The 26,582-nt window shown below is 39.8% G+C and overlaps 1 long non-coding RNA gene across 2 annotated transcripts in view; it reads right to left on the bottom strand.

Annotated features, from left to right (window-relative positions):
- Positions 1-25,943, bottom strand: part of LOC307191800 — a 156,614-nt gene extending 130,671 nt beyond the window's left edge. For both annotated transcript variants that reach the window (XR_013829850.1, XR_013829851.1), the window contains exon 1: positions 25,821-25,943. This is a non-coding gene — a long non-coding RNA (uncharacterized lncRNA). The remainder of the gene's footprint in view (positions 1-25,820) is intronic.
- Positions 25,944-26,582: the final 639 nt, after the last annotated feature.

Raw genomic sequence — 26,582 nt, 5'->3', positions numbered from 1 at the left:
ACTGAATTGTGTCCCCTCCCAAATTCACATATTGAAGACTTAACAAACCCAATGTGATGGTATTTGGAGTCAATATCTCAACTGCTATGGACTGAATTGTGTCCCCTCCCAAATTCACATATTGAAGACTTAACAAACCCAATGTGATGGTATTTGGGAGGTAATTAGGTCTAGATGAAGCTGTGAAGGTGGGGCTCTCATGATGGGATTAGTGCCCTGATACGAAGAGGAAGGGAGACTTGAGCTTACTGTCTACCATGCTCTCCCACTCACACCCACTCCCACCCCACCACCGCTGCCACGTGAGGACACTGTGAAAAGGCTGCTGTCTGCAAGACAGAAGAAATGTTTCACCAGAACCTGACCGTGCTGACTTCTGATCTTGGACTTCTCAGTCTCTAGAACTGTGAGAAATAAATTTCTATTGTTTAAATCATGTCATCTACGGTATTTTGTTCTAGTAGTCCAAGAATTCTAAGACATCAACCTAGAGCAGCAAGGTGAATCGTGTCTGTCCACAGGTGTGGCTTCTTTTGCCTAAGAAATATAATAGCTACTCCTATTCACATTTCAAATTGCATGCAAGGGTTTCACGTGGAGAAACTCTAACCCAGGGACACGCAGTGAAGTAAATTCTGTGAAATATAGTTCCAGTCTCTTCTCTGTGATAAAGAGAGTAGTAATGATGCTGAGTGTATTAGAAATAATCAACCAAACTGGATTATTAAACTAACAAGCCAATTACGTAAGTGCCACATGGATATTATCAACTAAGTAATGAGTTTGACAGTGACATAGGAGATAAATTACTCCTGAACCACCCCAGAGTTGGGGTAAGCTATGACCACCTAGAGCAGAGGACACAATTCAAACTATAATTGACACCACTCACTAGGTTCTTCTCAGAGAAGGACAGCTTCCTGGGGAAAACTGCAGACTTTGCTGGAACCACAAAGATGGGAGAATCTTGCAGAGGACTCCCAGAAATATCAAGGGTCCAAGAGAGGATGAAAATTTCCAGAAATTGTGGGTCCTTTGTTATCAGGTGGTAGCAAGCATCAAAACAGTCTTTCAAAAATAAAACAATCAAGTTATATTTAATAATAGACTTAATGAACTGTATCTCCCAAAGAATAAAATAAAATGGAGTAAGGATATTCCAGTGGATGATGGGGAATTACGTTGGAACAATGGTTTGGATGGATTCAGAGAGGCCACTGAAGGCTACGGAAGATGAACTTTGGTCTGTAGGCAGGCAGGGAACAAGTGAAGATTTCTGAACAGAGGAATGATAGGAACAAGGTAGTGTGCAAAATGGGTTGAAGAGTAGACAAACCTGAGGCAGGAAATAAGCTAAAAATGAGGCCATTGTATTACTGAAACTGATGATAATCAAATGTCCAACTACAGTGATAGCCCTGAGGGGGATTCCTGGTCCACATTGTGAAGAAAGAATCAAAATAACCTAGTGACTTGGAAAGAAGCTTTTTTTTAAACCTGAGAACGTCCTTCACCTAATCTTAGAGACCTGTATTCACTGAAACCAGTCCAGTGCTTTTTATAGCCACCTCATTGATCTTCAATTTTATATCCTCTCAACCATGATCTTGGCTTCATTTTTAAGAGGATTCATCTTTAAACACAAGTTGGAAACAGAACAGGCATTTAGCGTTTCTGTCTTCTCACTCATGTTATCTCTGCCTGAATCCTGAGCCTATTCTTGATCTTCTCTAGAAGATCTAGGACTGATAAATTCTTTTGCATCTCCCCTAATATTTTTTTTCTCAAATTACATTTGTTCTTCTATTCGTTCTTTAGAGAGTGGCTACTATATGCCAGATACTGTACTAGATGTCAGCTATATAAATATTAATAAGGTGTGGCCATGCCCTCAAGGGGCTCACGTTCTAAGCTAGGCACACAAGTATGCCACATTACACAATAAACAATATTTTTACAGTGTACCGTTAGCACAAAGGAGAGATTAGCGACATGGGCTAAGGGACAGGCAGTTTGTAAAGGCTTCTTAACAAAGGAAGGTTTTCTTAAACCGTACCTTAAAGGATTGGTCAGGTAGACAAGATCAAAGGAAGGGAAATCCAAGCAGCTACAAGGCGAAGAGGAAAAAAGGACCGTGGCTTTGGATGTAAAGCATTTATCTGCACATCTGATACTTCACGTGCTTCTTGCATACAACACTCTAATTTTTATAAGTAGGTTGACCATTTTCAAATTAACTGCAGTAAAAGAAAAAACTACATGATTTTGAATGAATCTATATTTTTATGAATTGTTTAAAACACCTACATATTAGGATGTGTCTATTACTTGGAAACACAGTAAATTGGTTTGAGTCTGTTGCAGAGGACGAGCGCCCTGATGCTGTATTCCATCACTGGGAAAAGTGAGAGCTCAGCTGAGATGCGAGAGGCAACAATAACAGACTATTTCAACAGAGAGCCATTTTAGCTACTTTTTATCAGGCAATTTATGGTTGTAGATCTAAACTACAGCTCTAGTGTATTTTCTTCTTTGGAGGCGATTTACAGAATGCTACATTTGGATGTCATTTTAACTTTGAGAAGTTTACATTAAATCCAATCTGCACTTATTTAGCTTTGGTCTTTAGTTGTATGTAACTACCTCTTCCCAGGTCACCATCACCAAGCCACCAAGTTAAAACCACCTTGTTAATCACGAACTCACTTATCTGTATTGATTTACTCTGGTTTTACACATCCCTGCTTTCATTCTTCACGGATGTCCTGTTAAAATCAGATGTCATCAGAGATCTCACTTTTCAACTTTTTTTTTTTTTTGGTCTCTTCCTCCTTAGAAAGTTGTTTTATTTGGAGTCTCCTGTCCCTCTTCACTGTATATTTTGGATTCTGTATTCATGGCATCGTAACATCTTTTTCCTGAGAGTTTCTCCATCTGTATCACAGTAGTAGTTTGTTAGGGCTGCCATAACAAAGTGCCACAAACTGGGTGGCTTAAAACAAAAGAAATGTATTGTCTCACACTTGTGAAGGCCAGAAGTCCAAGATCAAGGTGCTGGCAGGATCGAGTTTCATGTTTTCTCTGAAACCTATAGGGGAATACTTCCTCGCCTTTTCTAGCTTCTCTTGGTTTGCTAGTAATCTTTGGCGCTCCCTGGCTTGCAGCTGTATAAATAAAATCTCTACCTTCTTTGTCACATAGGGTTCTCCTGGTGTGTCTCTCTCTTTCCACAGCCGTCTTCTTATAAGGATACCATGCATATCAGATCAGGGGCCCACCCAACTCCAGTATGACCTAACTTAATAAATTACATCTGCCACAACCCTAAATCCAAATAAAGTCACATTCTATAGTGAAGACTTCAACACATCTGTTTTTAAGAGACACAATTCAAACTCATAACAATTACTGATATTGAGAAACCATCACAGTGACGCTCACCAGTAGGGGCTTTGGAATGAAAAAGCTCTGGTTTCAAAACCTTGTCCTACCACTAACTGTGACCTGAGTCCATTTATTTAATCTTCCTTAAAAGACTTAGTTTTCATGTATAAAGTAGGATTAATGACAATACCTTGGAAGTGTTTGAGGATTAGATAAAATATCAATACATTAAGGTGATTAGCTCAGCACCTGGCTTACAACAAATGCATATAAGTAAATGGCACAGAGTAAATATTAGCAACTGATATTGTCTTAAAGCGTATCAACTATTTCTAAATATATTCAGTTATCCTTACTGTGAATACTATAAAGGGTAAAACAGTAAGGAAGGGCAAAGGAGTCACCAGCTTTAGCCTAAACTGTGTCATCTGTTGGAGTTCAGATATTCTAATACCTGTAAAAAGGATGAAGAGAAAGAGAACTATTTGCATAGGGAACTGGGAAGTCTCCAGGGCGTGAACTCATTCCAAGGAAAAAGAGAGCTTTCAACGCCCAACTTGATTACCTACAAGACGTTTGTTTTCAGAAGGGAAAAGTGATTCTCCTGTCAGGCAGTCACTGGCCCACCACCATGGATTTCTATCTGGGTCCTAAAGGAGGGACAGGACTCCCAAGTTTAAAACAAAAGGACATGCGGCTGCTTCCCACTAGCTATCTACCTTACTACGTTTGTTAGTGTGTATATGTCCATGACTCTCTCTCGCCCTGTCACAGCTCACCCTGCTTTGTGACAGCCTGGAGGGGTGGGATAGGGAGGGTGGGAGGGAGGGAGACGCAAGAGGGAAGAGATATGGGAACATATGTATATGTATAACTGATTCACTTTGTTATAAAGCAGAAACTAACACACCATTGTAAAGCAATTGTACCCCAATAAAGATGTTAAAAAAAATTAAAAAACATAAAAAAAAAGGACAATTTCAGTGAAAACTTTAAAACTGTGGAGCACATCGTGTATTTGCTTGGCATGCCTCTAACAAATTTTAAAGCAAAATGGTGTCACCCTATTCTAAACTGCTACAAATAGCTGTGAAACTTTGGAACTTTGAGGACCTTTGTAATGCCTGGTGGTCACAAATGTATGTAGTAAAGGGTCAGCATGGACGACAGAAACTGTAATAGTCCCTGGAAGACACCAATAAGGAAGCAATACAATAGCATAGATGGAGTGAAAATCAGGAGCAGTGGTGCTTGTAACGCTTATTTAGTTGGTCCTAGCAACCACCCTAGTAGAGAAGGATTATTATTATACCCATTTTATACACGAGGAAAACTCAAAGTTGAAGAGTGGCAATATCTAGTCCAAGACTACAAGGTTAGCAGGCAGAAGAAAAAGTATTTTAACTCAAGCAGTCAAATTTCCAGAGCTGAGAATTCTCTAAAACGTATGTTAAGTTTGGAGGTTCCTCAGAAAACTAAAAATAGAATTGCCCTATGATCCCGCAATCCCACTCCTGGGCATATATCCAGAGAAAACTCTAATTCGAAAAGAAACATACACCCCCAACGTTCACAGCAGCACTATTCACAATATCCAAGACATGGAAGCAACCTAAATGCCCACCGACAGATGAATGGATAAAGAAGATGTGGTACATATATACAATGGACTATTACTCAGTCATAAAAAAGAACAAAATAATGCCATTTGTAGCAACATGGATGGACCTAGAGATTGTCACACGGTGTGAAGTAAGTCAGAGAAAGACAAATACCATAAAATATCACTTATATGGGGAATCTAAAATATGACACAAATAAACTTTTATGAAACAGAAACAGACACACAGACATAGAGAACAGACTTGTGGTTGCCAAGTGGGCAGTGGGAGAGGGTTGGATGAGGAGTTTGGAACTAGCAGATGCAAACTATTATGTATGGAATGGATAAATAACAAGGTCCTACAGCATAGCACAGGGAACTATATTCAATATTCTGTGATAAACCATAATGGCAAAGAATATTAAACAAGAATGTATATATAGTATAACTGAATCGCTTGGTGTACAGCAGAAATTAACAACACTGTAAATCAACTATATTTCAATTAAAAAAATACGTAGGCCAAAAAATGCATTTTAAGCATCCTTTAGTGCGGAGGTCAGAGATCTTTTTCTGTAAAAGGTGAAAGAGTAAGTATTTTCAGCCTTGGGGGCTTAATGATCTCTGTTGCAACTATTTAACTTGGCCATTGTAGTGAAAAAGCAGCCGTAGACAATATGTATACAATGGCCATGGCTATGTCCCAATAAATGCTTATTTCCAAAAACAGAAGTCAGCCAGATTTGGCCCACAGGCCAGTTTGCTGACCCCTGCCTCCTTTCAACTGCTGTGGCAAATGATTTGTTCAGTCATGAGAACACGCATACAGAAACAGCATTTAAGCCTACATCACCTCTTCCCCTCCTTTACCCTTAACCCCTTTAAAACTGTTAGATGTGAGTAATCAGCACTGATTAGTTTCACTTAGTGAGAATAGTCCCCTTCGGTAACAGAGCTAGAAACAGACACTTGATGTGAATTTTCCATAATAAATCATTCATCTTTGCACCGCTCTTGCTGCACCTGTTCATCGCCTAGATGCTGCTTGCTTAGATCGACGCTCCTGTCTTTCTACACCTGTACTAGCCCATCTCCTCTTTTCCTTTTATTTCTCAGCTAGCTTTTACTTATGTTACTGAAATTTCACTTGGTTTCTGAACTTTTATTTTTTCCCTTAAATCTCTGACTTTTTCCCACTTGCTAGCTGTGATTGCAATACATTTACTTATAGCATTTGCGGCTCTGGACACCATGTAAATTCTATGAGCACTTCAAATGATTAGAGGATTAGCAGTGGGCGGGCAACCTCTTAAAATTCAAGGTTATTCAAAGGTTTAACTATGTTAATACAGCCTAAAAACACTGAGAAAGAGATACAGGATGAAACAAAAACCATCTAAAGGGAAGGTAAACTCACCACATTCCTTAAGAAGAGAGTTTATTACAGCTGAAAGGAACATATACATCCACCACTTCCTTTTTTTCTTTTTTACATCTTTATTCGAGTATAATTGCTTTACAATGGTGTGTTAGTTTCTGCTTTATAACAAAGTGAATCAGTTATACATATACATATGTTCCCATATCTCTTCCCTCTTGCCACCACTTTCTTTCTAAGAAAAAAACCAAAATCGAGAAACGTGGAGAAATTAACCAATCTGGTTATGTAATTTACTGCAAAGCTGACTCAAATTCAAGTCTGCCGACTGACCAGCAACGGGTGTTTCTACCCATGTAAGACCTGAACGGATGGAAAAACCATTTCTAAAATGTTTTGCCTTCTATAAATCTAACCTGTTGCATCATTATTCCTGGTTCTAATCCCTCAGGCAAAATGACAGGGGCTTCTTCCCTCATCTACAAATATAAGGGCCAGAGTTGCTGACATCTTTAAAGAAAGTTCAGTTTTTAAATAATCTCAAATCAAGCAACCTTCTCTTCTTCCTTGCTGACTTCCACCTGCAAAAAAATTTCGGAGCCAGCTAAATCTGTCAGTCTTTCTACCTATGACGTGACGTGAGTTTTCCTAAAGCACAATTCTGAGAGTGCTGCTGGGCTGCCCGCTCCAGAAACACTGGAGGCTTCTCACTGTTTCCTCAGACGACAAGTATTTCCTAATCTTCAAATTTTGCTATTTTTTCCCCCTGTGTCTACTACCAAAACAAACCAAAAAAAATCTCTCTGGTCAAAACCAGAGAGATTATTCTGGTCAAAAAATTATTCTGGTCAAAACCCTTGTGTTAGTTTGCCAGGGCTGCCGTAATGCAGTGCCACAGACTGGGGGACCTAAATAGTGGTAAAGTATTCTCTCACAGTGTTCTGGAGGCTAAACGTCCGAAATCAAGCTTAGCACATTTCTAGGAGTCTATTTGCAAGGGCTGGTTCCTTCTGAGGGCAAGGAGGGAGAATATGTTCGAGTCTCTCCCCTAGCTCCTGGCGTTTCGCTGACAACCTTTAGCGTTCCTTGGCAACATAAATCCAACCTTCACATGGCGTTCTCGCTGTGTCTCTGTGTCCAAATTTTCGCTTTTTATAAGGACACAAATCAGATTACGACCCACCTTAATGACCTCATCTTAACTCGGCTACTTCTGCAAAAACCCTGTTTCCAAACAACGTCACGTTGTGAAGTACCGGGAGTTAGGACTTCAAGACATGAATTTGGGGGTAGGGGGCACAGTTAAACTCCTAACCACCCGATTTGTGTTTCCAGACCTATTCAAAAGCAATCTCTCTCATTAAACATTCCCCTGACTCCAGGCTCAGGGGGTATTTTCCCCTGCTGAGTCCCTCAGTGACAATTCCCTCTCCCTACTTCATGACAAGATTCTTGAAATCAAGGACTGTATTTTTCTTAGTCTGCTATTTTATCCCCAAAGTCTACCATGCTGTGTAACATGTGCTTGCTGAACATGTGCTCCCAAAATGCTTGCTGAATTGAAAAGGTTTCTCCCCTTACGGGGGGGTCAGGGATTTTTCTGCACTTGGGAGCCAGGCAAGGACTCTCCAACTTCCAGTCACATTTACACCATCGTACTGAGAGACAGCATACTACTGTGGTTAAGAGGTTGGACTAGGCTCAAATATCGCTTTTGTCACTTATGTATGTATGTAACCTGATGTTTCGTAATTTCTCACAAATTTCCCTCAAATGTCATTTATAAAGCATGACCTATAGTCCATACCTTGAAGAATTTGACTGAAAGTTGATTAAGATAACAGGCGCAACATTCTCAACAATGGTAGCTAATAGTACTATGGTACAGGATGGCTACAAGCTTAAAGTGCTGACATGATTCTGCGAGACTTGCTAGAAGTTCTGTGGGTTTTTTCCCAAAACACTTAAGAAGTTTTATTTATAACAATAAAATACAGAAACACCATCTTCTCATTTTTAAGTAAAACTAACAGCATCTTCCACAACTTTCCTAGTACTCCACCATTCTTATCACTATTAAAAAACAAAACCAAGTTCCAAATCCAAAATAATTAATGAACCTGCTGATAAATTTTTTCCTCATGGTTCTAGCCTCCACTCCACTTATTTTGTAAATTTTACGTTTGCACCTTTTCAAGAATGAGTAGCAATTTTTATTTGATTAATATCTGTGAGAACTGGACTTAACTTTCTTCATATTAATTAAAAAACAAAACAAGGGCTTCCCTGGTGGTGCAGTGGTTAAGAATCCGCCTGCCAATGCAGGGGACACGGATTCGAGCTCTGGTCGGGCAAGATTCCACGTGCCGCGGAGCAACTCAGCGCATGCGCCACAACTACTGAAGCCCGCGTGCCTAGAGCCCGTGCTCCGCAACAAGAGAAGCCACCCAGTGAGAAGCCCGGGCACCGGAACGAAGAGTAGCCCCCACTTGCAGCAACTAGAGAAAGCCCGCGCGCAGCAACTAAGACCCAGTACAGGCAAAAATAAATAAATTCATTAAAACAAAACCACACACACCCTAATCAAACTCAGAGAAAATACACATTTGTTCATTAAAGCTCACCTGCTTTAGATAATTTTTTCTCTTCACACATCAGCATAGTAAGCCAATGTTTGATCCATGCCGCGGAAGCTGTACAAAATGACAAGACCTGTTAATTCCCTAGAGAAACCTTAAGGCAAAAGCAAAAGCCTCACTCTACAGAAGAAAAACGAAGCAGAGGCATGGGGACTATGAAGATGGCTCAGATGGGTAGGCAGCACAAGGATGAAGACAATTTTTTTTCTATTTATTTATTTAGGTTGCGTTGGGTCTTTGTTGCCACACGGGGTCTTTTCTCTAGCTGCCGCGAGCGGGGCTACTTTTCGTTGCTGTGCACGGGCTTCTCATTGGGTGGCTTCCCCCCCCCCCCCCCCGGTACGCGGGCCTCTCACTGTTGTGGCCTCCCCTGTTGCGGAGCACAGGCTCCGGACGCGCAGGCTCAGCGGCCATGGCTCACGGGCCCAGCAGCTCCACGGCATGTGGGATCTTCCTGGACCAGGGCCCGAACCCGTGTCCCCTGCATCGGCAGGCGGACTCTCAACCACTGCGCCACCAGGGAAGCCCTGGGTGGCTTCTCTTGTTGCAGAGCACGGGCTCTAGGGACGTGGGCTTCTGTTGTTGTGGTGCACGGGCTCCGTTGTGGCTCACGGGTTCTAGAGCGCAGGCTCAGTAGTTGTGGCGCACGGGCTTAGGTGCTCCGCGGCATGTGGGATCTCCCCAGACCAGGGCTCGAACCCGTGTCCCCTGCATTGGCAGGCGGATTCTTAACCACTGCGCCACCCAGGGAAGCCCCGGATGAAGACAATTTTTGTACAAATATATGCAAGATAAAGTGTAAAAAGGAGCATTGAACATCCGGTTTCCTGTAGAAATAATTATCATGTCAGATAAAATGACTCCTGAAACAAGTTCTGCTTGGATCTTAATTAACAGAATCTTGTTAGTTTTCTCCTACATATTACCCGTGGTATCAGAGCCTTGTTTCAGAGCTCTTCTTTCCTCCTGTTCACTGTACAGACCTGGATCCCAGGCCTGCCCAACAATCCCTATAGAAGACAGTGGCAGTGTGTTTGGGTCCTTCTTTGAAAAGCAGTCACCTCTCCTTCACCTGAACACTGGGACTAACTCCATATTCCAGGCAGTCACTTCATGTTTTTGAGTTGTAGCAGAACAAACTTTTTAGCGTGGAGGTTTCTTTAAGGCTACAAACTTTACAAGTTGGTCCCATTAACAATGACCTAAAGGCAGGAGTTCTTTAAACGGCATGAATCAAACACTTAAGATATGCTAGAAGTTTTTAAAGAATTTAGCGTGGCTATAGATCACAGAGAGGCCTCCATACACACATAGAAAAACCTTGTGAGCCAGATCATGGAGAGGTTTAAAAAAAAAAAAGGATACTTTGTATGACATTAAGGAAACAGTAGTCACTACTGCTCAAGAAGAGACAGCGACTGTACAAAGTAAGCTCCAGAGCCTACCTTTGACTTTTTAGTCCTGCCACACAATTACCTAGAGGAGCTGTTTTCAAATATCAAGGGCAATACACATAGAGTTATCATCATCACTCACTCTTCAAAGCAGTGACCTTTACTTTGGGCTAGTTCCTTTGGCGAGGAAGTTTGGCATGAAACTACTAAAGTAACAAACAGCAAAACTCTGTTCTTGCAACTCAGCTCTCTTAATGGCAATGTAACAAAACACCTAGCTTCAGGCTCCAGAGGTAAAACTTCTTAAGATAACCCACCTGAGACTCCCAGGAAGCATATTTATCAAAACTAGTTAAAGTCACCTTCTGAGTAACTGCTGTGGAGGTGTTTCAGCACAGCAGACAGGCACATTTTCTGTGGGTTGAGCAATTGATCACTCAGTTCTAGTAACAGGTGCCTCTTGATTCTGGGGCCTTGAAACATGACAGCCTGTAGAAAGACTATTAAAATCGCTTTGCTAACAAAGAAAAATCAATTGTTCTCCACAAGGAGGTGCCCTCAGGCACAATCAATATACAATAGCACAAGGCTGGGCTGTAAAGCCTGGGAACAAACAGATTGAAGCTTTTGATTAGGTAAAAGTAAAAAGAGTAGCCATTTTTCATCTCTCTGATGGACTAAGAGAGATAAACATGTATTTTGCTGCAAGTTGCATTTGGTTTTCCTTCAGCAGATCAACATGCTAAAGGACAGTTTCTTTCCTTGGACTGTAATCCTTTCTAAAGTATCATTTTACCTGTGTTCAGTTCAAAGTATGTGGGAGAGAGCCAGAGTTGATAAGGGACCTACTTATGAGACTAGTCGAAGAATCAAAATGGAGAGACACATGGGAGCCGTGACACCATCAAATTGTTAAGTGCTCTGGTTGAAAAGTATACCGTATTGTGATTTCTCTGCTAAATGTAAGAGATATATGAGTGAAGATGTGGGTGAGGTCAGTACTTTTTGTGCATTTTTCTACCAACAAATCATCTGTCATTTACAGACATATGTTTCAAGAGTAGAAAAGTGGCATTTTCATGGCATTCACAACCTCCATGTATTTTCATAAAGCTTTACCTGTGTGCCAATAGTCTTTGAAGCAGGTACAAAATTCAAAATAAAACTCAATTCAGGCTGTTCAGATGTGTAAAAGGCACACTCTCAGTAACAAAACTTTATGCTGAGAACATGAAATGCTTTTTTACTCAAAGGAATGTTATAGTTGAATAGTGCAGACAAAACCCATTGAACAATTGTCAGTAACTTTTCAAACTTAGCTAGAATGTGTAAACATTAACAAATTTGAAATTCAATGTCAAAAAAAAATGGTCTTGATTTTATACAATCAGCAACATACATAATTCAGTTTTTCATGGAAAATTAACTATATGAATCGATTGAGCATAAAACAAAAAGATACTTTGTAATTTACATGGTATTGGGAAGTAAACATAAATTAGGAGGTAATTTTTGTTCAACGTAGATCAGCTAGTAAGTATCGTTCAGTAAAACTTCCAGCCTCATGAGTTTGAGTTTAACCAGATTAATCTCTGGTTAATCTTGTCAGGTAGATTGCCCGACAGAATGCAATGTGGTTCGCAGTCTATGTATCCAAAATAAAGATCTGGAAGTTTGACAGTTAGTGTTAGGAACTGAGGCCAAAATTCTAAGACAGAAGAGTGCTGTAGAGTCAAAAACCAGGAGAGGTCTATGAGATTGTTTGCTCTAACAGCCGCCTACATACTACTGCCAACTTTTCAACTGAAATGAATTAGACATAGCTGTAAGTTATCCCCGATCTGCATCTCCAGAAAAGGGCTATGTTCATCTCTGATCAGACACCATCATTGTCCATATGTTTTGCTCAGTAAATTCTAAAGGGAGTTTATCAGGCAGATGAAACTGATAAAAGAGGGAAGCATAAAAGTGAAGAAAAAATATTTGAAAGAGCAATGTATTTGGAAATCCATAAGCAAACTTAAATAGTTATTGACAGTATAAAAGAAATACAATGTTTTAAGTTTAAAACATATACTGTTCTAAGGTCATTGTATTGTCTGGAAAATAGTAAAGGTATTCATTTATATTTGACTTTAGTCAGTCAAAAACGTGTGTTGTAATCTCTAGGGCGGATGTTAATATGTCAAGGAATGTTGTAACAGTAAAAATAGTACAAGAATGTATAACTAACAAGCTAATGGGTATGGAATTTAACAATTAAATACAAGCAAAAGAAGACTTAGAAAGAGAAAACAAGGTACATAGGACAGATAGAAGAAACAGAAAACAAATAAGATGGTAGATTTAAACACCAATATATAAGTAAAAACATTAAATGTAAATGAACTAAAATTACAAGATGAAGATTTAAATACTTGAAAACAACTAACCTCAAATAAATTCTGCTTGTAAGAGATACTTTCAATTTTAAAATTCAGAAAAGTTAAAAATAAAAGAATGATAAAAGAATTATAGAGCAACATAAAAGGAAGTTTTTAAAACTACACTAATATTAAACAAAGCAGGCTCTAAGGAAAGAGACATTATTACAGATCAAAGATACATTTCACAATGATAAAAGGGTAAAACCACTATAAAACTAGAATAATTCTAAATATGTACACACATATTAGCATAGCCTTGAAATAGTGAAAAAATTCACAGTTCTACACGAAGACACAGTCAATTTCACAGTTATATTGAAAGACTTTAAAACAACTCTCTCAGTGACTGATAGGACAAGCAGATAAATCAGTAAGGATAAAAGACTTGAACAACGTAATTAACCAATTTGACATAATTGACAAATGTAGAATATCCAAACCAACAACTACATACTATAAACTAATTTAAGCTAAAACTAAAGGGAATCTGTTGATTTATTATAATTTATGATAACTAGGAAGTCTGTGCTTGGATCTTCAGGTTTCAGGCATCACTGAACCAGGGACTGAAAATACATTATGGATGTTTCTGCATTTTTTTTCCTAGCTCAGTTCTGCTTAATTTTACATGTTTGATCTCATTATTTCCTGCTGCAAATAAGCTGTCTTTTTGAGACCTAGTAATATTGACCCAAGCAATTCTAAATCTGTATTATTCTAGCATTGAAATTCCAAAGGCAAGAGACAGTCATCCATAGTACTACTTGCTAAAAAACTATGGGGAGTACACTGATTGACCTCGATTTGGTCTCGTGCTATTCCCTGAATTAAACATTGAGGGCTGGAAGATGGGTAAAGTAGCAAATTCTGTAGCAGCCCCATTAAAATTCCATGGAGCAGAAGAGGAGTTTGCCAATTAAACATGTTTCATGTGACTGGATAACAAGTTCTAAACTTCCATCTTCCAGTACTATGACCTCAAAGACGGTCTTTGATGCTGGATCATAATAGAAAAGTTATAAGAAAAGTTATGATTGGTCCATTTTGGGTTACAAATTCATCCTTGAATATCTAAAGCCATCCTTTAATAACTTCAGGGAATAGAGAGTATTCTTCTTTTCTCCTCTTTCAACTTTCTATTTGGAAATAACTTCAAATTTCCATAAAGGTTACAGTAACATTATAATTAACTCCTTTATTTCCTTCACCCAAATTTACTAACTGTTAACATTTGGTCACATTTTAAAATTTATCACAGTGTTCATAATATGTGTGTGCAGCTTATGTTTCTAAGCCATCTCAAAGTATGCTGCAAACATCATGGCCTTCACCCTTCTCAGCACTCATGTTCTAAGTACAAGGACATTCTTTTATACATTATAGCACAATTATCAAAATCAGGAAATTTAATGTCAATAAAATTCTATTATATAATATATAGCCCATATTCAAATTTGATCAGTCATCTCAATATATTTAACCACTTTCCAGTGTTGGATATTTAGGTTCCTCTTTTCTATCCAAACTACTTTTGATCCTATACTTTCTGAACCCCTGTATACCATGGTAGATCATCTACCTTCTGTGTCTCCTTTGTCTTGTTGCCTTCTGCTATTTTCTTCTCTCATTCCTTCTCTGTGTTGCGTCTTTTGAGATCCATACATACAGCTGGTGTTTCCTTCTGTCTCCTGTTATATATAGCTACACCACTGTGTTTATCCCCTTTTGATGTCAACAGCTATGCCTAGGTCTGCATGTCCTTTGGGATTCTATGGTTCTATGGCCATAAGATATTATTCACTACAAGAAAATTTTTTTTTCCTCAGAAAGAAAAAGGAGACAATGTTCCTAGGTCTTTACCAATGTTCCTCCTAAGCCCAGAGTATATTTACATCTCCCTGTAGCTAATCAATTACCCTAATATTCAATAAACTACCCTGAACTTCCAGTCACGTATCTTAACTGAAAAAATTTCATTGGTTTGTTTTTGCATGGTTACCTTTTATTCAGGAATATGGCTTCATTATTTTCTCAAAAATGACCTTTGCTGGTTGATTAAAACTTTAGCAAAAGTTAAAATAATGCGACAATAGCATAGCCTGTGATCCAGTGATTTCACTCCTAAGAAATTTAACAACAACAACAAAACTCTAAGATAAAAATATGAAGATAAATCTATCTAAAATTTGTAACAATACAGAAAACCCCTAGAAGCAACTAAGTGTCCAAATTTGAAAACTGGTTAAATAAATCGTAGAACACCTGTACATAACTTTAAAAAGTCACAATGTACAGTTATACTCAAGAACACAGAAAGTCATCCAGGTCAATAAATCAGGTTAGAAACTGATTATTCTAGAATTATTCCCAGATTTAGTAGCAAAAGTTGAGATGAGACAGAATTCTTACTCTGGAGACAAAAGGAAAACAGAGCCAGAAGCAAAAACTAAAAATGTTCTTGAGGGAAACCAGACAAAATACATGAAACCCAAAAGAGTTTTCCAGGCCAAAATCAGTCTTAATACAGTGTCTTCCATATCTATTAACACCCACCAGTAACACTGTACATTTATAAGAATAGCTCCCTCAAGACCACTTGACTGTCAGATTCAGAGGATGCCCATACTCAGCCTCTGTGCCTATCACGGAAGGACTCAATCCAGTACCTTACAGAGCTCAGCGGGAGAGCCAGACTCTCTTAGCAGTGTGTACAGTTTGTATTCCTCTTCTCTAACCCATCACTCTCTTAAGCATGTTAGCCCTCCGGCCTAAGTATAGTGGCAAAACAAAAAATATCAATATAACACAACTATTCCTTTCCCTTCCTCCAACCCGTAGGCAAGGTTGGGATATTTCTTATGCCAGAACCAAAATGACTGGGTTCTCCTGAAGCAGGAAACAGTGGACACAGTATAGGCTCTGCAAGTCAGGTCTGACACACCCAGTCAACACAGTCCAGGATAATTTTGCACATGATCTTTGTGGCTTTTATCTTCTGCTTCTACAGGACAGACACAGAGGATAGTGCCCTACTGTGCCACATACAGGGGTAAAGATCGGCTCCAGACTTCCTAACTCATTAATATCCCTGGTCATCTTCATGTCTGTGCACATAAGATATTTGGAATTCCGTTGCCCCACTGTCCCTGCTGTGTTTATCAAATTAGCAATAGGACACAATTATTCAATGTTTGCTTACTATTTTATTAAAATATGTGTCACACAAGGTCAAATTTAAGCAACTTATTATTTCAATTAGTTGTGAGACACTAATACAAAATACAGATAGCATAAGCAAGGAGATACAGTTGGAGGGTGAGCTGTAGAAGACTTTCCAGAGTAAATGCTTATAGGGTGAGGTGTGGGACCAGTGCAGGGAAACAAAGGGCCTGTAAGAGGATAATTGTTGGGTTCGGTTTGGGACACGATACATTTGAGAGTCTTATGGAATACCCAGACGTCCAGCAGGAAATCTGAAATTGGGATTTGGAGCTGGGGTTACGAATTCGATTTTTAGAATACGTCAAAATAAGTGGTGATAGGAACCGTAGGCTTCAAAGAGATAATCCAGGGAGAATCCATAAAGCGAGACTAGAAAAAGGCCAAGGATGGCCAGCAGAGCAAGAAGAACACACACAAGGGACTGACAAGAGTGACTAAAAAGGCAGGACAGAGCAATAGCCAGAAGTCTCTTCAAGACAGAGAAAGTGGCCAAGTGTTACTAAAAGATTCTATTTGTCTCTAAGTCCCCCACAAATTAACTTAGAACTCAAATTTCTCTAAGTATTTTCATTATAACCCACCCTCTCCGTGCACAGGAGAAACTGCCCCTTCTGATCAGAAGCATCTAGTGCTCGATAAGAAGGTTGCTTCCAGTTTTCCTTTGTGTAGTCTATATGTGTGTAACTCTGGCTGTACTCAGCTTTTAGGTCCTGTTAAGATCCTTCCTGATGCACTGGCTCCTGCTCACCTTGATGATGGGCCTCGGCCAGATACTCCTTTTGCTTTGTTCCATTCCTTGTCCAGCCCCCATCCACTCCTGTTCATGCTGCGATGCTATGAGACCGGAGTCTACCTCTTATCTGGTTTCTATTGGCATCAAAAGTTTTCAGCTACCCTGTTTCTCATTGCCAATTATTCTAATAGGCCCTAAGTGATGGATGCCTGAACTATATAGGGCTATTTTTGCTCTTTTAACTTTCTGATTTCAATCTTTCGCTCGTTAGGACCTATAACAGGAAGCATTGGTAACAGAAGCCAGGTTGATTCACTAGCCTAAATACATATAAATGTGTGTGTTCAAAGACACTCTACTCAATAATGCTTTAAAGGCTATCTTCCTCAAGCTGGAAGCCCCAAAACCTCAACCCTGGAATTCTTTTTTTTTTTTTTGCGGTACGCGGGCCTCTCCTGTTGTGGAGCACAGGCTCCGTACGCGCAGGCTCAGCGGCCATGGCTCACGAGCCCAGCCACTCCGCGGCACGTGGGATCCTCCCAGACCGCGGCACGAACCCACGTCCCCTGCATCGGCAGGTGGACTCGCAACCACCGCGCCACCAGGGAAGCCCAGGAATTCTTTTTTTATTAGGATGAGTTGATGGATCATGATAGGTAGAGAATAAAGACATGCATCCAAACTCCTATCTTCAGGCTCACACAGTATTCTGCAATGAAGGCCAACACTGAATAACTGTTCAAACAGACCTGCTCCTTTAGTCTCTTCTATATCTTATAAATGAGCCACAATGTTACTACTGAGCTGCAATTTGGGGCAGAATTTCAAAGACCCTCCAACCAACTAGTTTCAGCTGTGGGTATTATGCTGACCTCCCTAGCATCATTGGCAATGTATTGAAAAGCAGTCTCTCCACACCAGGGTACCACCGTTCTTATCCAGACCAAGCCTGTGCTCAGAACCTTCCCACACACCCTTTCTTTCTTGGTTTATTCCTTTTCATCATTTAGAATGTCAGATTTTAAGCTTCTTGAGAACAAATGTGAAGATGATAGCTTTGTATTCTCCACAATTTCCTTGTGCTTTTAACATGGAAAGCAGACACTACTATTGGGTAAGGGGAAAGGGAGGAGCATAAACCCAGGGTCCTTCTCTTAGGCTCTTCCCAGAGGAAGTCACAATTTCTAGAAAATGAGGCTCCAGGGTCTAATTATGATCCTCACCCATCTCTTGCCGTAACTAATTGCATTCTAATTGATGAGCTTGTCTCCACTCCATAGCCCCCAATATACCCTTCACACATCTACAAAAGAACATTTTTTTTAAACAAAAATATCACTCTTCATACTTACGCTTAATAGACTTTGATGGCTCACCTTGGCCAAAAGCTGAGTTTCTAGAACTTGCTTTATATTAAGAATCAGTTGAGCCATTTTATTTTATGCATTAAATTACATACAGTAAAATTGAATTTTTTTCCTACTGGTTTGCAATCCTATTCCTGCATGTTGCGGTAGGCAGAATAGTGGATCCACATATTTACAGGCCGCACGAACCCCTTATCTTTTTTTTTTCTGGTTTTAGTTTTTTGTTTTAGTTTTTTTCAATTTTTATTGGTGTATAGTTGCTTTACAATATTGTTAGTTTCTACTGTACAGCATAGTGAATCGGCTATACATATACACATATCCCCTCTTTTTTGGATTTCCTTCCCATTTAGGTCACCACAGAGCACTGAGTAGAGTTCCCTGTGCTATACAGTAGGTTCTCATTAGTTATCTACTTTATACATAGTATCAATAGTGTACATGTCAATCCCAATCTCCCAATTCATCCGACCCCCCCTTCGCCCCTGGTATCTACACGTTCCTTCTCTATGTCTGTGTCTCTGTTTCTGTCTGAACCCCTTATCTTTCCACAGAAGAATTTCAAGCCCTCGTTTCAGCCTCTCCCAATAACCTCAACCCCAGGCATACTTCCTCATGTCCTATATCCCACATAAGTGAGGTTGGCGGATCACTTATAGTAGAATCACATGGGATTAGGATTCCTGGGCCTTATCCCAGGCCTCCTGAATCTGAAACTCAGGAATCTTTATTTTAAAACAAAACCCCAAGTGATTCCAATGTTAAAGAACCCAGCTGGGTGGGTTGTTGATCTGCTGGAGAGCAGATCAAAGCATGGAGCGGTGGTGATGATGATATTCGTAAGGGTTGTGCGTGCATTAGAATCACCTTGGAAGTTTTATCAGAATGAGCATGTCTCCTGCTCTTTTCTGTTACGCCATGGGGAGTTGGGGGATGGGGATGCATAGCTTAAGAAAGGTTCCCAGAAGATTCTGAGAATCCCAGATTTTCTCTCTCTCGCTCCTCACTTGCCAGTCTCTATTATCTACCTGAAATTATCCACCAAATTGACATGCTTGGGCCCTACATCATTTGATCTATAAAGATGTCTCCACATCCACATTCACGCAAGATTAACTGCTCACATAACTGTACTCAGATACTTATTAGATATCTGTAATATAACATTTCACACACTGAATTACAGACAATGATCTGTGTCTTTCTTGCCTCCGACACTGACTTCCTCAAGAGAAGCTGTCTTCTTTATTTTTCTCATTTTCAGAGCTTATTCAATAAATATGTTGAAGTCATTAAGAATTACTTGTTTTATAAACACAACAATACACATATCACAGTAACAGGAGTAAGGAAGTCAGTGAGACAAGTTCTGATGTGGTAATTTTGACCCTCTCATCTCTAGAAAACTCCACATGGCCAGATGCAAAGCAGTTCTGTTCCATGCTTCCCTAACATTTTTACTATGAATATCGGTGTAGCAACCATCACCTTGTTTAAAGGTGCCATTTCCACTATGGGAAATTTTATGATGAATTCCAACGTTATTTTCCTTCAAATTCAAAAAGAATATTAAGAGCCAAAGACGGTTTGTTTACTCATATTAAATGCCCCTCCCAGCATAAAAGTTGTATATCCCCATTCTCTGGAACTCAAGCACGGGCAAGTGACACCCTTCGGCCAATGAGTATGAACCGAAGTGCTAGTGTAACTTCAGAGCAGAAGCTGGTTACCACGTTCTTTTTCCCTGGGCCATAACAACCATCAATGTTCTGCCTTAAGACTGCACTATCAAAACAAAGTGTGAGACAGGACTGCAGCTGACCTATGGTGGATATGTAGACAGAAAAATAAACTTTGTTTCTGTAAGCCACTTAACACAAGCTAATATATCCTGACTGATACAAGGTTCTTGTGACACGGACCCTTGAATTTCCCAAGCAGGTATGACAATAAACCTAAATATGGAAACCTTAATTAATGAGTTTGCTATGGTGAGTGTGCTTAAAACTCTTTGGAACTTTTCTGGGATAGAGGGTGACATTAGGGGAACTTAGAAATGTGTGTGTGTGTGTGTAAGGGTTTGACTGTTATCGTCCTGGAGGACCTACTGGCATGTAGTGTCTGGGGGTTGCAGATGCCATACATGCTATAATGCACGGGAGTCCTGCTCAAGAATTATCTGGCCCAAATGCCCACTGTTCTGGTTGAGAAACAGGGTAGCACACAAACCACTTAAAAACATGGTTAATCATACCAAAAAAGAGAGAGAGAGAGAGAGAGAGAGAGAAAGAAAGGGGGGGGGGAGAGAGAGAGAGAAAGAGAAAGAGAGAGAGAGAGAGGAGAGAAGGGAGGGAGGGAGGGAGGGAGGGAAGGAGGGAGGAAAAAAAGAAGGAAGGAAAGAAAAAGAAAGAGGGAAGGAGGGAGGGAGGGTGGAAGGGAAAAAGAAAAAGAAAGAAAGAAAAGGAAGGAAGGAAGGGAAAAAGAAAGAAGGAGAAAAAGAAGGAAAGAAAAAGAGAGGTGGAGGGAGGGAGAGAGAAAGGGAGAAAGAAAGGAAGGGAGGGAGAGAGGAAGGAAGGAAGGAAAGAAGGAAAGATGGGAGAAAGGGAGATAGGGAGAAGAAGGGAATGGGGGAAGGAAGGGAGAAAGGAAGGAAGGAAAGAACATGCAGATCCAATAGTTATGGTCATAATGGATATATGAAAAATGTGTATTGGAATTTGAATTTTTATTCAAATAAGTTATTGAATCTCTCAGTTTGTCAAGAAAATTCTTAAGTTCTTGGCAAACCCTTGTTCAGAAAGCCATTGCGTTTCTCTACGGTAATCAAAACAGTGTGGTATTGGCACAAAAACAGACATATGGATCTATGTAAAAGAATAGAGAGTCCAGAAATACACCCACACACCTACGGTCAATTAATCTTCGACAAAAGAGACAAGAATATACAATGGAGAAAAAACAGTGTCTTCAGCAAGTTGTGTTGAGAAAGTTGGACAGCCGCATGTAAATAAATAAAGTTAGAACACTCCCTCTCACCATACACAAAAATTAACTCAAAATGGCTTAAAGACTTATAAGATATGACACCATAATAAGATATGACACCATATAACTCCTAGAAGACAACACAGGCAAAACATACTCTGACATAAATCATACCAATGTTTTCTTAGGTCAGTCTCCCAAGGCAACAGAAATAAAAAATAATGTTTTTAGCACCTTTATTGGAATATAATTGTTTTACAATGTTGTGTTTCTGCTGTATAGTAAAGTGAATCACCTACCCGTATACATATATCCCCACATCCCTTCCCTCTTGTGTCTCCCTCCCACCCTCCCTATCCCACCCCTCTAGGTGGTCACAAAGCACCGAGCTCATCTCCCTGTGCTATGCAGCTGCTTCCCACTATTTTATATTTGGTAGTGTATATATGTCCATGCCACTCTGTCACTTTGTCCCAGCTTACCCTACCCCCTCCCCGTGTCCTCAAGTCCATTCTCTACGTCTGCATCTTTATTCCTGTCCTGCCCCTAGGTTCTTCAGAACCACTTATTTTTTTAGATTCCATATATATGTATTAGCATATGATATTTGTTTTTCTCTTTCTGACTTACTTCACTCTGTATGACAGACTTTAGGTCCATCCACCTCACTACAAATAACTCAATTTCGTTTCTTTTTATGGCTGACTAATATTCCATTGTATATATGTGCCACATCTTCTTTATCCATTCATCTGTCAATGGACACTTAGGTTGCTTCCATGTCCTGGCTACTGTAAACAGAGCTGCCATGAACACTGTGGTACATGACTCTTTTCGAATTATGGTTTTCTTAGGGTATATGCCCAGTAGTGGGATTGCTGGATCGTATGGTAGTTCTATTTTTAGTTTTTTAAGGAACCTCCATACTGTTCTCCACAGTGGCTATATCAATTTGCATTCCCACCAACAGTGCAAGAGGGTTCCCTTTTCTCCACACCCTCTTCAGCATTTATTGTTTGTAGATTTTTTGGTGATGGCCATTCTGACCAGTGTGAGGTGATACCTCATTGTAGTTTTAATTTGCAAGAAATAAAAATTAAAATAAACAAATAGGACCTAACCAAACTTACAAGCTTTTGCACAGCAAAGGAAACCATACACAACATGAAAAGACAACCTACAAAATGGGAAAAATATTTACAAATGATGAGACAAGGGCTTAATTTCCAAAATGTACAAACAACTCATACAACTCAACAAAAAAAAAACAACCCAATCGAAAAATGGGCAGAAGATCTAAACAGACATTTCTCCAAAGAAATACAGATGGACAGTAGGCACATGAAAAAATGGTCAACATCACTAATTATTAGAGAAATGCAAATCAAAACTACGATGAGGTATCACCTCTCACTGGTCAGAATAGCCATCATTAAAAAGTCTACAAACAATAAATGCTGGAGAGAGTGTGGAGAAAAGGGAACCCTCCTGCACTGTTGGTGGGAATGTAAATTGATACAGCCACTATGGAGAACAGTATGGAGGTTCCTTAGAAAACTAAAAATAGAGCTACCATGTGACCCAGCAATCCCACTCTTGCACATATATCCAGACAAAACTCTAATCCAAAAAGATACATGAACCCCTGTGTTCATAGCAGCACTATTCACAATAGCCAAGACATGGAAACAAACTAAATGTCAATCGGCAGATGAATGGATAAAGAAGATGTGGTACATATATACAATGGAATACTACTCAGCTATAAAAAAAGAAGGAAATAATGCCATTTGTAGCAACATGGGTGCAACTAGAGATTATTATACTAAGGGAAGTAAGTCAGAAGGACAAATACCATATGATATCACTTATATGTGGAATCTAAAATATGACACAAATGAACCTATCTGCGAAACAGAAACAAAATCAAGGACATAAAGAACAGACTTGTGATTGCCAAGGGGGAGGGGGTTGGGGAAGGGATGGAGTGGGAGGTTGGGATCAGCAGATGTAAACTATTATATACTGAATGGATAAACAACAAGGTCCTACTATATAGCACAGAAAACAATACTCAGTATCCTATGATAAACCGTAATGAAAAACCAATGTATGTATATTTATATATGTATAACTGAATCACTCTGCTATACAGCAGAAATTAACACTGTAAATCAACTATACTTCAATTAAAAAATGTGATAACCAAAAAGAAATCCATTGCATTTCTAACTTTTAGGCATATTCAAGTCAATTAATCAAAGGGTGAAATTTGAAGACTTTCTCAGATATATAGTATCTCCCCTTCTCAAGATTTTAATTTTTTATTAATGTGGCTGTAAATTTATTCTCAGTTTTTTCAACTGTTTTACTGTCTTTTAGAAAATACTGATTCTCTTTTGCTACTCACCTTAACAGATATTATTATACATCTGCAGATTAACTGTGTAATTCCTTTTCCTTTTAACAATACTATACACATTTTGATCTTTCATTGTGAGACTATCCTGCCACTTCATAATCATTTTTTGTTGCTATGCTCTGATTTCCCTCTGTACCTTTTTGTTATTCTGGAAAAGGATGTTTCCAAAGGGAATAAGCTCAGTCTTCCAGAAGGGACTTTAGCATTATATTAGAAACTGATGAATCTTTTTCAAACTCATCTAATAGATCAAACATTCTGCTACATCTCTTGGGTGATATCTGACATTGTAAGCTCATGTGCAACTTGCTGTTTCCTGTCGCCTCCGGCATTTCTGCTGTTTTTCTCCTTTCCAAGCGACTCTTGTGCTTTGCATTTGACATACACATCTCTCAGCTGTGCCACAACACCAGCTTTAATTTTACTGGTCTCATTGCTTTTAGCAGCACCTCCCAATTTAGCTATCAACTGCGAATTGCATTGGAATGCTTCTACTGCTTCCTATTTACTTAATTAGGTATCCTTTTAACTTGCACCTTGAGGGCGGTAGCTAAGTCCACACACAGGTGGTGGGATTTAAGTCTCCTGAACGCTAAAAAGTCGGGCAACCAAGAGAGCTTGTGTTATCTTCTTCATTGATCTTTAGTATAAGGCCAGCCAGACTTATACTAAAGTACACTATGACTTACCCTACGTAAGAATATGGATGATGTCAAAAACTGGCTCATCCCGGGCTTCCCTGGTGGCGCAGTGGTTGGGAGTCCACCTGCTGATGCAGGGGACACGGGTTCTGAGCCTCGGTCCAGGAAAAATTCCACATGCCGCGGAGCGGCTCGGCCCGTGAGCCATGTCTACTGACCCTGTGCGTCTGGAGCCTGTGCTCCACATCGGGGGAGGCCACAACAGTGAGAAGCCCGCGTACCGCAAAAAAAAAAAAAAAAAAAAAAAAAAAAAACTGGCTCATTTTGAGACAGAGAAAAGGGATCAAATAATAGCATCACAACAAAATCTTGGAGCATTAAGTGAATTAAATGATCCAGTGATATAAATAACTATTTTTAAAGGCATCAAAAACGTTTGAAGCTGTCTATTTTCTCCTTCCCCCAAATCTGGATTGACTGTACATACGGCCTGAAATCATGGGGTGCATTCTGAATCCTTTATTCCATTTCTTTTTATCAAGCCTGAAAAAGCTGTATGAATGTTAATATGGACTGAATAAATCCTGTGATCGCTGTAGTACCTATAATGATGTGTTCCCAGGCTGCCATATCATGGTTGATTATGACTTCTTTTTCTTTGCAATCCTTCATTGAATTTCTATTCCTTACCTCAGTGTTAATATTCCTGACTCTTTGAATTCATTTCAGAGTTCATGAGACGCTGTATCAAATGTTTTGCTAAAATCCAAATGTATTACATCTCCCACTTTGCATTCATCCACTAATCTTGTAATTCAATAAAAAAAGCAATCAGGTTTGTTTGGCATGATTTGCTCTGTGTAAACCCAGGCTGCTTGTTGCTCAATGGTGCTTAAATTATAAGTAGTGCTCAACGCAAATTTCCTCATCTAACTTCTCATTTTAGCCTAGAAAAGTTTACAGTGTTTTTGTTCATAGATTTTTTTCTCCTAGCACAGAGCAAGTTTCTAGGTCTTAAAAACCAGAGAACAGAAACAACATACTAATTTTTTTAGGGTACCACTTTTTCTTCTTTTTTTTTTTTTTTTGCCTGCACCTTGCAGCATGTGGGATGTTAAGTTCCCCGACCAGGGACCAAACCTGCACCCCCTGCATTGGAAGCACAGAGTCTTAACCACTGGACCGCCAGGGAAGTCCCCCTACGATTTCTTATTAGATTTTCATTTTATTATGTGAGCAATCCCTTTACTTCTATTCTCCTATAACATTTTTTTAGGAAAAGTGTTCATTGGTAGTGGGACAAGAGGACGACGAAAACAAAATTTATTTTGAACATCCACATTGAAAATAAAGGGCAATGCCTTGGTTATATTTATGCAATATCTTTATCCACATTAGTCATGTAATATAAGAAAGATACAGTTGTAATTTCTCTCTTAAGCTTAAATCTCACATGTAATGGATAATAATTTCATTTTAATGGATACTTTCACTTTCGCTTGACCATAACTTGCTACGGGTTGAATTGTGTTCTCCCCCAAAAAGAAACGTGAAGTCCTACCTGCAACAGGTCTGAAAGTGACCTTACTTGGAGATGAGATTGCTACCGAGCCAGGCTCGTCTTACCTGTCAAGTCAAAGCGCTGAGACACCGAGGTTTGCAGAGAAGAGAGCGTTTACTCGCAAGGCAGTCCAGCGAGGAGCAGGAAAACGAATCCCAAAGCCGCCTTCCGCCTTCCCTGAAGGCAAGGGGCTCCGGGTACCGATGGGATAACAAATGAGAAAGCAGGGCGGTTTGAGGCCTGGGGAGCATGGGGAAAGGTGATTGGAGGAAGGTGTGTGGTTCTGCGCAGGCGTAACTAAGCTACAGGCCTCTGTCAGTTCAGGTCACCGAGAGGACGCTAGCGCATGCCCAGTTGGAGGGTCTTAGATTCAGATTGATTTAGAGGCAGCTGACACCAAGTTCCTAGAAAACAACTCAGGCAAACAACTTATCGTTAAGGCTGCCTGCGGCCTGGAGGGCATGCAAATCTTAAAATGGCCTTGATTAGTAAAGGCAGGTGAAATGGATTTAACCATGGTTTCAGCGTCTTTACAGAAGTAAGTTAAAGTGAGGTCATTAGGGTGAGCCCTAACCCAATATGACCAGTATCCTGAAAAGGAGAAAGTGAACACAGAGGCAGATGCGGGGGAAAGACGATATGAAGAGAAATGGGAAAAAGAAGAACAGCTAGAAGCTAAGGAGAGGGACCTGCAACAGATTGAGCTCCATAGAAGATACTAACCCTGCCAAAACCTTGATTTTAGAGGTCTAGCCTCAGAACTGGAGATAATACATTTCTGCTGTTCAAACCACCCTGTTGATGCTACTTTGTTACGGCAGCCCCAG

This window comes from Stenella coeruleoalba, assembly GCF_951394435.1.
Source record: "Stenella coeruleoalba genome assembly, chromosome: 9".
Classification (NCBI taxonomy): Eukaryota; Metazoa; Chordata; class Mammalia; order Artiodactyla; family Delphinidae; genus Stenella; species Stenella coeruleoalba.
This window is presented reverse-complemented; position numbering and strand designations above follow the sequence as displayed.